At 35.1% G+C, this 9,153-nt stretch overlaps 1 pseudogene; it reads left to right on the top strand.

The window, feature by feature from the left end:
* The first annotated feature begins 3,354 nt into the window (after positions 1-3,354).
* LOC123651400 lies at positions 3,355-4,155 on the top strand (annotated as a pseudogene).
* Positions 4,156-9,153: the final 4,998 nt, after the last annotated feature.

Genomic DNA, 9,153 nt, shown 5'->3' with positions numbered 1-9,153 from the left:
AGAAGTCAATCTCATCTTAATTATATTGTCTAAAGATAATGCTGTATAAGCCAGCCAGAGAAAGACAAATATCATATGATGTCACTTAAATGTGGAATTTAATTAACCAAATTAATGGACAAACAAAATAGGACCAGTGGCATGAATACATGGTACAGACTGACAAACCTCAAAGGAGATGGGGAAGGGAGAGACTGGATGAAAGAAGGTGAAGGGATTAGCCAAAGAGCATCTATGGATGACCCATAGATACAACAGTGTGGTAAGGGCCAGAGGGAAGGTTGGCAGGGACTGGGTGGAGGTCGGCAAAGGTGGGGTGGGGGACTGGGGACATCTGTAATAGTGTCAACAATAACAATAATATTAAAAAATATCTGTAAGTATGTTTTACTTATATCCTGCTGCCTACCTCAAGACTTAACAATTTTAAATAACAATTGTAATCTATAATTTCTGGGTATGGCTTAGCTGGATATTCTGTTTCAGGATCTTTTATTAGGCTGGAATTAAACAGGGCAGGATTCCTCCCAAGCTCACTCAGTGACTGTTATTATGGTTTATTCAGTTCCTTATACACTATTGCTCTGAGGGTCATAGGTCCTCATTAGTGCTTGGCCAGACTTTCTCAGTTCCTTGTTACATGGAATTCTTCCAACACAACAACATGCTTTATGCAGTCTGTGAGCGAGATGGAAGCCATAACCCTTTGTAACCTAATAACACAAGTGACATTCCAACACTTTTATTCAAGTTTTACTATTATTATTATTAATATTATTACAAAGCAAATCACTAAGTCCAGATCACACTCAAAGGTGATAGGTTACAAAGGAATGTAAATAGCAGGAGTTGGGATCACTGGGAGTCGCCTTAGAAGTCTGCCCACCACGATAGATACACCCAAAACTTAAAAAAACTGATGCCAGTTTATAGAGCTAGTTTTTTTCCAACCAATTTTATTCACTCAAAAATATGTTGTGGATATTTTCCAATGCAATCATATATTTTAAAATGTCAAGCCTGTATAACATTTCATCCTACAGATGTGTGATAATGCTATCAGCCCCCTATTCTTAGTGATTATGAATAAAGAATCTAGAGCTGGGTTGACTAGATTGGAATTCTGGTTCCACCATTTAGAATCTGTGAGTCTTTGGGCACTTACTTTAACTTCTTTACAGCTTAGTTTCCTTATTGATAAAATGGAGTGAATAATAGTAATACCTACTACCTCATAGAGTTAAGAACAGTGCCTGACATATAGTAAGCACTCAATGAGTGTTATTATTGTCATCATCATTATCACTATTATCTCAGTTACTAAAATGCTGATGTGACCATACTGTACATACAATTTTATTCACCTCCCTAATAATTTTCTTATGATAACTTCCTAAAAGTGAAATTGCTAAGTCTAAGGATATGTGCACTTTCAATAGCACTGGAAAATTACTTTTTAACAAGGTTAAGTTAATTTATCTTCTCAGTAGAGCATGATAGTCAATGTCTGTTTCTTCCAATTCTCACCAATTCTTGATAATTTCATTTTAATAACTAATGAGAACTTAAAAGCAAGAAATGCTATTATATTTTCATTTTAACTTTCTTTTTAATTATTGAGTTGAACTTTTAAAAAGTAATGTATAACTGACATAGAACATTGTATTTGTATATGTTGAGAAATGATACCATAATAAGTCTAGTTAATACCCATCAGAATACTTAGCTATACAGAATTTTTATGAGAATTAAAAAAATATTTTTTATTGATTTCAGAGAGGAAGAGAGAGGGAGAGATAGAAACGTCAATGATGAGAGAGAATCATTGATTGGCTGCTTTTTGTAAGCCTCACACTGGGGATCGAGCCCACAACTCCAACATGTGCCCTGACTGGGAATTGAACCGTGACCTCCTGATTCATACATAGGTCGACACTCAACCATGGAGCCACGCTGCCCGGGCTTGATAGGAACCTTTAAGATTAATCTCTTAGTAACCTTCAACTATGTAATATAGTATTATTAACTATAGTTTCTATGCTGTACATTATGTCAACATGACTTACTTGTTTTATAATCAGAGGTTTGTACCTTTTGATTCTCTTCACCTATTTAGCTCACTGCTTTATTGTCTCCAGCAACCACCAACATGTTCTCTGTATCTATGACCTTGGGCGTTTTTTGTTGTTGTTTTGTGAATCCTTCCTTCCTTCCTTCCTTCCTTCCTTCCTTCCTTCCTTCCTTCCTTCCTTCCTTCCTTCCTTCCTTCCTTTTTTCCTTCCTTTTTGTAGATTCCACATATAAACAAATTCTTGGAGTATTTGTATCTGTCTGACTTAGTTCACTTAGCATAATCCTTCTAGATCTATCCTGTTATTGCAAAGGGAAAATTTCATTCTTTTTTTTACGTTGAATAATATTTCATTATATATATATATATATATATATATATATATATATATATATATATATATCCCAAACCATTTTCTTTGCCCAATTATCCATCTGTGAACATTTAGGTTGTTTCCATATCATGGCTATTGTAATTAATACTGCAGTGACCTTGGAGAATCTCTTTATTGGATATTTATATTCTTTGCCATTTTAAAGTGGGACATATTAATTGAACCATTAATTTGTAATGATCCACTTTTATAACATAATGACTCTGGAAGTATTGCATTGAGACATGAGCAGTCTTGCTGCCAGACAGAATTCATGTCTCACCTGGGAGCAAGAAGCTGAGAAGGCTCTGAGGAAGTTGTCATTTCTCTGTGGGGAGGTAGGATTGTGTGTTCGCTCTTAGAAGACAGCCAGGAGAGCTTTTACTTTCTAGGTGCTAAACCATACCTATTAAGGGCTTTTTAAGGTTGTGGGGACTCCAGCTATAAGCTGAATGAAGTGTGTAAAATGGGATTGTTTCAGGAAGAGCCTTATCAAAATAAAGAGTAATAAATTGTAGAGCAATGTCTCTTATAAAAATCCCAAAATAGTATTGCCAAGTTGGAAGGAATCAGACAAAACATCTGGGACATGAATGATGACTTAAAGGGGACAAACAGGAGATCAGACAACAGAGAAGTTGAAGGCATATGGCGACCAATCTAAAAAATATGTTCTATCCTTCTGGTGCCCGTGTTGTATATAAATGACCCAGGATGTCTGTGTAAAATTGAAGTAGTGTTTGACTCACTATGCACTTTCTAAGAGCATGAGTTTCCCTGTTTATCTTTGTATGCAGAATGCTAAGATTATGCCAAATTCCTAATAGGGGCGTGAGAAATATTATTAGTTTAACTAAAAAAATGTAGTAGAGCAGTTAGCAAAAGGTCTAGGAAGGTACAGCAATGATGCATGGATGTTTGGAAAAAGAGAGGAATGAAGCTCTTTGCCACATCTACCGTGAGGATGAAGAAATGAGACCATAGACATCCCTGAAAATGTGGACATCATTCTGAAGGGACACACAGTTATTGTAAAGGGCCCCAGAGGCACCTGTGGAGCGACTTCAACCACATCAATGTGGAGCTCAGTCTCCGTAGAAAGAAAAAGAGGATCCGGTTGACAAATAGGGAAACAGAAAGGAAATGGCCAAGATTCTCACATCTGCAATCATGTACACAACAGGATCAAGGGTGTTTTACTAGGCTTTTGTTAACCGTGGTTGGCAAACTGTGGCTCATAAGCCACATGCGGCTCTTTGGCCCCTTGAGTGTGGCTCTTCCACGAAATACTATGGCCTAGGTGAGTCTATTTTGAAGAAGTAGTGTTAGAAGAAGTTTAAGTTTAGAAATTTAGCTCTCAAAAGAAATTTCAATCATTGTACTGTTGATATTTGGCTCTGTTGACTAATGAGTTTGACTACCACTGTGTTAGAAGCTCAAGTCTGTGTTCGCTCACTTCCCTGTCAACATCATTATTCAGGAGAATGGTTCTCTTGTTGAAATCAGAAATTTCTTGAGTGAAAAATACATCTGCAGAGTTCAGATGAGTTCAGGCTTTGCTTTTTCAGTATCTCAAGCCAACAAAGATGAGTTGATTCTTAAAGGGAATGACATTGAACTTGTATCAAATTCAGCTGCTTTGATATCAGAAAAAATTTTGGATGGGATCTATGTTCCTGAAAAAGGAACAGTTCAGAAAGCTGATGAATAAGATTTAAGTTGTCCAGCTATAGAAATAGCAAGATGCTGAACAATTTGTCACACTTACTTGTGATATTCTAAATATGCAATAAAAGTCATGTATTGGGGGGGGGGGAAGAGGAATGGAAAGCAATAATTGGGAGTGGAATATGGTTATCAAGGTCAACCTCACCAAATAAAAAGGATACACCAAAGGCAAGGCAAGTTTAATAGATAGGCTTAAGAATTGAGAAATTGATACAAACAAAGAATACTGGGAATACAGACATTAGAAAACAACAAAGGGTATCTTGTTATTGGCATGAACATCTGCCTCATAGGTGCATATATGTTAGAATCTATAACAGGACACATTTTCCAAGTGGATCAGTCATTCATTTACTTACTCAGTAACTATACATTGAGCATGCATCATGTGACAGAATATGCTACTCACTGGGCATATGATGGTGAACAATGTACATTCTATAACTTTAAAAGCAAACAATTGCAACCCAGTAAGGACATGATGAGACTAAGGGTTTTTTTTAATGAGTTTCAATGGAAAAGCCTAACCCAGGCATGGAGATGATGCAGGCTTCCCAGAGGAGATGAGAAAATAGGACTTTTGTGATGAATGATTAGTTGAGCTGAGGAAGGTGTGTTAAAAGAGTAAATTTCTGAAAGGGGCAGCAGGATGCATCACAATATGGAGTTGAGAAAGATTTGGAGGATTCACTCAGGAAACCTCTTGTATTTTGGTGTGCATAAAGCCTAGAGCCTGCATAAGAAGCAGGCATATAACTAATTGGATTTTTAAAATTTTTCACCATCTATTGTATCCTTAGTGACATGACTTAAAATAAGTACAATTCTTAAATATTAGTTTAGAATTGTTGAGACATAAAAGTCAAATATTGCCTAGAACATGTTGAGAATGTTTACATTTTACTGGAATATTTGTGTGCAATCACAGAAATGTAAGTTCCATGACAGGCCAAACTCAACTATTATTTTTTTTGCCACTGAATCCCCAATTTCTGGAATTATGTCTAGAAAATATTTGTTGATGTAAAGTAAAAGGATGAATGATGCAGCCACAATTTGACAAAAAGTTTAACATGAAATGCTTTAAATTTCAGATTGGTTTCTGGCTGATATTTTTGTATGTATTGGCCTACTTACCTGTTCACCAATAATTTGTGGTCTGCACATAAAAATCAATGTTAATATTAGCCTACATAAAACAATTTGTGAGGAAAATCTTCAAGAAATAAAAAACAGCCAAAACCAGTTTGGCTCAGTGGTAGAGCGTCGCTCTGCGGACTGAAAGGTCCCAGGTTCAATTCCGGTCAAGGGCATGTACATTGGTTGCGGGCACATCCCTGGTAGGGGGTGTGCAGGAGGCAGCTGGTCGATGTTTCTCTCTCATCGACATTTCTAGCTCTCTATCCCTCTCTCCTCCTCTCTGTAAAAAATCAATAAAATATATTAAAAAAAAGAAATAAAAAACATCATGACTTCTAAAATAAAATACTTCCTTAGATTATTTCAGTGTTTTCCACCAAGGACAATATCCCCCTTCCCACCCAACACACACACACACACACACACACACACACACACACGATATTCAGCAATATCTGAAGATATTTTTTATTGTCAAGCAGGAAAAATGCTACTGGCATCTGGAGGATAGAAACAGGGATGCTTATAAACATTCTACAATGCTTAGGATAGCCCCCTCAACAAAAAAAAATATCCAGTCCAAAATGTCAGCAATGCTAATGTTGCGAACTCTTGGATATTTTAAATCAGGGTCTCTACTTATTTGGCACATCTACTTATTTGGCACCATCAGTGGTGGTTTTACTTTTAATGCTTAGCACTCTTCTAGCTCTTAAAGTCTGTGTTTTTATTACAGAAAATGCATTTGACTCTTTAACCTAACAAAATATAGTAGAAGGCATAGATGAGAAAATGGATTTTGGCTCTTGAACGAAGTGTGCATGGAAGAGTTAGCCATTTGCCTGCTGCTAAAATGAGATAAAATATTGGAGCCATTTTTTTCTTGTTTTCTTTCCAGAAAACAAGATCACTGTATTTTCATTTTTTAAAGGAAAGATGGTAATACTTTGCCCACAGTTATTGATAAATAATGGTGAGATTTCAAACACTGACTTACTAGAGCTCTTTGAAACACATCTTTCACTTTTCCTTTGTTCTTTAGGATTGAATTTTCATATAAACTCTACCTCTGTAAGTATAAGAATTTATAACCAAGGTTGGTCTTCATTTTTGGCTATAGAACTTACAGTAGTTAACCACTAAAACAATTTCTGCACCATAAACATAGAGCTTCTAAGCCTCCTCCCTATCATCCCCAGTGATACAGACTCACTCCAGACCCTTCTCCATTACCCCACACTTCAGCAATTATAGGGTTAATTAATACCTGCCCCAGTAAGTGCTCTTCAGCTGCAATAGCTTCTGTTCTGATTGGCTGATTCCAATAGCACTCCCAGCCTCCCCAACTTGTTAAATACTTTGAATAGTGTTTTGATTTTATCAACAGCTACAACCTGGGTCAAGTAGTTCTGTCATTATTGGTGGAGGTGGTGCTTATCTTCTTCAATGCCAATAGGTGAAAGTAGGTGAAAAGCTTCTTTTTCTTGATATCTAGGTATTTGTTTAAATGTTTTCAAGAAAAACAGAAAACCTCTGATACGAACCAAAATTTGTCTTCCACAATATCTTCCTTTAAGTTCCAGGAAATATATCTATATCATTTGGCAAATAAATGATGGTAAAAAAAAAAAATTCATGGCAAAAATGTGACTATTCTGTTCAGGTTCATTTCTAATGTGCAATACACAGAGAATTATAAATAATAGTATAAATGAAGCACAACTTCCAGCTCATAAGAATAAAAAGTGACAATGATGTTTACATGGAGAAAAAATAGTGAGGAAATGAGCAACATGAAACAAATGGTTTAACCATAGAGTACTAAATCTATACAATGAGAGATTAAATATACAAGCATGATAAAAAGGGAATGACATCATTCAATTTTCAGGCACTAAAATTCATGAAAAGAGATCTCTTTAATTTTAAAATTAAAGATATTTCAATACTAATGTCATTATTATTTTTATAAGTTTAATCAATACAAAAAGTACAAAAACAAGAGTAAAAAATAAGTCAAAGTCTCACCACTCAGAACAATTATAATTAACAACTGGTGAACCTTTATCTACATGTTGCTTAATGTACTTAAGCAGACATGATGGATGGATGGATGGATGGATGGATGGATGGATGGATGGATGTTTAAATAGAAAGATAGGTAGATAGATTGAAAAACAAAGTGATACTACACTATTTTTTATTACAAACAATTACATTTTACTTATTCTGAATTTTTAAAAAACAAAATAATTTTTGGAGTTGAATTTTTATTTTCTGAACTTTACACAGAGTTCAAGAATGATAAGAGAAAGTCCTTTCTATAATTTTTATGGATAAGAGAAAAATGCAAAACATTAAGAATTGACATTTTTTAAAATATTTGTTTCTCTTTTTAAGGCCATCCTTATATTTTACTTAATAGGAAACATTTGAAATTAGCAGACATTCTTATAGCACTCTCCCAGCTCCTGAACTTTGTTACTTATTAATAATTTATTCTAACATAGTCATTATCTCCCAAGTTATTTAGGTTTAGTTCTGCATTTAAATAGAGCCCAGGCTTATCATCAGCCTTTTAGCTGAATCCACAAATGATGTTTCCGTTGTTTCATGATTGATTTAAGAAGTATACCTTATCTACCTACTTTTTATGGAATGTGAGGATTTAGCCCATTTATACCAGCTCTGACACACGTGTGCTCTTCCTTCGTCTCTCCCTTCATCTCTCTAAGTACCGTATTTTTCGGACCATAAGACGCTCCGGACCATAAGACGCACCAGTTTTTAGAGAAGGGAAATGAAGAAAAAAAGATTCTGAAACAAATAGTGTCCTAAAATATTTTGTGTGCATTAAAACCCAACATCACAGTCATAAACACATGTAATCAACCCTGTAAAGTAAACAGCAGCATTTAGAACCATTTTAGAGCCAGACAAGCACACAGAGACCACACAGAGCCAGGCAAGTAAAAAAAACTTTTTTTTTAAAGTATATGTGTAGGCCATATTTGGACCATAAGACGCAGGGACTTTTTCCCCCCACTTCTGGGGGGAAAAAAGTGCGTCTTATGGTCCGAAAAATACGGTATGTCCTTGAGTGAGGATTAAAAATAATAATAATAAACAAAAGAAGTTGTGTGTCTACTTTCTCAGCTTCTTTTATTTTGTTTTATCCTTGACAGTATTTAAGTCACAATACTTGAGTTGCAGCTACTATCTTCTTGTTTCATTGAGGATAAATAGTGTTTCCATCACTTTCATTTTCTGTTAATACTGATATATTTCAAAGAAGGAGATTGGATTAGAAAATTGTATTCTTATATCTTCAACTGAAATTTCAGTTACTGAGAATTTTAAATACATAAGGTGTTTTTAGGGGAACTCCTCCTCAGATTAACCCTCCTGAGGCTCTTACCCTCAGAGACTGGGTGTCCCTGCTGGGGATTGAGCCTGGAACCTGGGCATGTACTCTGACTGGTAATTGAACCAGTGACCTCCTGGTGTATGGGTCAACACTCAACATCTGAGCAACACTAACCAGGCTTCATTTATGTGTTGTTTTTTTTAATTTTTATTCTGGCAAAATTTAATCTTAAATTTATTGTATAACTTTGTTTATTAATTCTTGAGTTTTAGAATATTTCAACTTTATATAAAACTATCTATGATAGGTAGTGAATGTAAATTAAAAAAATTTTTTTTTAATATTTTTAAGGATAAGGCAATAATGATATAACACATATTTCCTCAAATTTTCTGCTGTGATGACTAATATTATTAGATGTATGACCACTGTTTTTTTTTTTGTTTTGTTTTGTTTTGTTTTGTTGTGTGTGTG

This window comes from Pipistrellus kuhlii, unplaced genomic scaffold, assembly GCF_014108245.1.
Source record: "Pipistrellus kuhlii isolate mPipKuh1 unplaced genomic scaffold, mPipKuh1.p scaffold_m20_p_5, whole genome shotgun sequence".
NCBI lineage: Eukaryota > Metazoa > Chordata > Mammalia > Chiroptera > Vespertilionidae > Pipistrellus > Pipistrellus kuhlii.
Note: the sequence above shows the minus strand (reverse complement) of the source record. Positions and strands in the feature narration are given on the sequence as shown.